The sequence below is a fragment of the Periplaneta americana genome, unplaced genomic scaffold, assembly GCF_040183065.1.
Source record: "Periplaneta americana isolate PAMFEO1 unplaced genomic scaffold, P.americana_PAMFEO1_priV1 scaffold_85, whole genome shotgun sequence".
NCBI lineage: Eukaryota > Metazoa > Arthropoda > Insecta > Blattodea > Blattidae > Periplaneta > Periplaneta americana.
In genome coordinates this window covers 897,395-900,523 of record NW_027185566.1, presented here as the reverse complement: position 1 = coordinate 900,523, position 3,129 = coordinate 897,395, and positions in this window count along the sequence as shown.

Below are 3,129 nucleotides of genomic sequence, written 5' to 3'. Positions count from 1 at the left end.
ACTCTATTTGATCTGCAATCTTTCTAGCTAAAAGTTTTGCCTCTGTGTCAGAAGTTTCACCGCTATTAACAATAACACGAAGCTCCCTACCAGCTTGAATAGCGTACGCTTTTTCAATTTCCTTAAATCCTAGAGCTATGTTTTCCAAATTTTCCAGTCTTTCAATATATCGTTCAAAAGAATCCCTTCTAGCACCTGGTCTAGCTGCTGATATAGCATCAGCGATACGTACAATCAAAGATTCAGGAGTAGAATGCGGAACTTCCTCGTGATGAGCCATAATACAGTTAATGACTTCATCAGATTCACCCAGCTGTTTTGCTAAATCAGCACCCGCCATAACATGACCTCTATCGTCATCCATAATAATTTTTCCAATATCGTGGAGTAATCCACCACGTTTTGCAAGATCTCTATTTAATCCTAAATCTCCAGCAATCATAGCCGATAGTTGGGCGACTTCAATAGAATGGAGGAGAAGATTTTGACCATAACTTGTTCTGTACTTCATTCTTCCGAGATATTTTTTCATTTCAGGGTGAATGTTATGGATCCCTAAATTATAACAGGCATTTTCTCCTTCTTGTTTCATGATTTCTTTGATTTCTTCCTTCACTTTTTCGTGAATTTCTTCAATTCTAGCAGGTTGAATCCGTCCATCACTAATCAGCCTTTCAATGGTTAAACGGGCTACCTCTCTACGAACGGGATCGAAGCTAGAAACAATAATAGCTTCGGGCGTATCGTCAATAATTACATCAACTCCAGTTTTTGTTTCTAAAGAGCGGATATTTCGACCTTCTCTACCAATAATTCGTCCTTTCATCTCGTCATTAGGCAGAGCAACGCTGGATACAACACTTTCGGCGGTAGTCTCTGTGGCCAATCTACTGATATTGTTGAGTATGATATCTCTAGCGAGTTGATCGGCTCTATCTCGAGCTTCCTCTTCTTTTTTAGAAACAAGGTTAGCCATATCTTTGTTCATACTGGTTTCCAGTTGAGACATAAGCATTCGTGCTGCTTCTTCTTTAGAAAGCTGTGCTATACTCTCTAATTGGACTCTAATTTCATTCCGTTCTTCGTCTAAATGTTTACTTTTGCGTTTTAAATCATCTTCTAGATGATCTACTTGTTTTTCTCTTTGGTCTAGTTTGAGTACTTTATCATCAAGATTTTTTTCAAGTTTAAAAAGATGTTCTTGTTGTCTGTGGAGGTTTTTTTTAGTTTCTTCTAAAACAGTTTTTTCGGACTCCCTTGCATCCATTTCTCTCTTTTTATTCTCTTCAAAACGAGCTCTTTCGTTTTTTAAGTCTTGTTCTCTTGTATCAATTTCTTTTAATAACTCTTTCGCCCTACCAGAGTGAGAATTTGTATTTCTCTTCTCATAAATTCCACGAGCGACAAAACCAATAACGGTACCAATCAAAACTATTACCAAAGAGGAGACTATTAGGTTCATAACCCCTCCTGTAACTTGTATCCATACACGGATATACTGATTATTAAATATACTAAAGTATCCAATAAAAACAAATTCGTCCTTATTTTTATTGTTCTTTCAGAGAGTTTAAAGCTTGGTTTTTGAACTTGTTTATGTTATTTTATAACCAGTAAATTGGAGGCAGAATGAGTCTAAAAAAACCTTTTAAAGTTATGGCTATGCACGATATGTGTGGATATGGTCGTTCTAGCTTAACGGCGGCGTTTCCTGTTTTGTCTGTGCTTAACATTCAAGTTTGCCCTTTACCCACTGCCCTCTTATCTAGCCACTTTGGTTTTCATGCTCAGCCGACTTTCTTGAATTTAGGCGAGGAGCTTAAAAGATTTATTCCCTCTTGGAAAGAAGCTCAATTTACTTTTGATGCGTTTTATTCAGGGTATTTGGCAGATCATAATCAAGTGGAAATTGCACTAGAATACATTAGAGAATTTAATCCCGAATGGGTCTATGTAGATCCTGTATTAGGAGACGAAGCTAAGCTGTATCCTGGATTTGGGGAAGAACAAGTTCAGGCTATGAAAACATTGATTGCAAAGTCGGATGCGATTTCTCCTAATGTCACGGAGGCTTGTTTTCTTTTAGGTCGAGAACCCAAAGAAGTTATCTCTTTACAGGAAGGAAAAGAAATGTTACTGGAACTGGCCGCTATCGGACCTCGATATATCTCTATTACGGGAGTAAAGAGTGAAGATTACAAAAGTATATCGGTGTTGTGTTTGGATAATGTAACCAAACAATTTTATAAAGTTTCTATGCCAGCATTTCCTGGTTGGTTTCATGGAACTGGAGATAGTTTTGCGAGTGCCGTTTTAGGAAATCTTATGGCTGGTATTTCTTTTGTAGATGCGGTAAACCGAGCGATGACTTATCTTTATGAAAGTCTAAAGATGGCTGTAGAACATAATATTGAAATTTGTCTTGAGCCAACTCTACATATTCTTATGTCTGGAACACAACACGCTATAGTTCAGAGTATTGAGTGAGCTGAGAGTGATTGTTCAGAGCGATTTTTCCATTTTTTTGGAAACCAATGATACTCAATACGAAGAAAAACGAGATTTTTTAGCAACTATTGCACATTTAGAAAAATCTCCCGAACATCTTCATACTTACAGAATTACAGCTCTTTCTTTGTGGACTGCAGCGGCATTGAATGTCCCCATAGAGCATATCCTTGATAATCTAAAAAAATATAGCCGTTTTGATATTCCTCAAAATATTATTTTTTATATTACCAGTTACTATGATAAATACGGTAAAATAGAACTGGTAGATTATGATGAAAACTTTTATCTTCTAAAAGTTAAACCAGAAGACAGACATATCTTAAAAAATAACAGAAAATTAGAGCCGTTTTTGGTGAGTGAACTACAAGAGGGATTTCTTATCCATCGTATGGACAGGGGGAGTGTGAAACTATTTTTAATCCAAATGGATAACCCTTTTCCAGTCAAAGATAGTGCTTCTTTTCAACAAGGAAAATCTCTACCCCCTGTGGGATATAAAGGTGGGTGGAACTTACGCCCCTATCAGAAAGAAGCAGTAGAAATTTTTAGGAAAACAGGCTACGGAGTTGTGGTGTTACCTTGTGGAGCTGGTAAGACGGTAGTAGGTTTGGAGGTTTT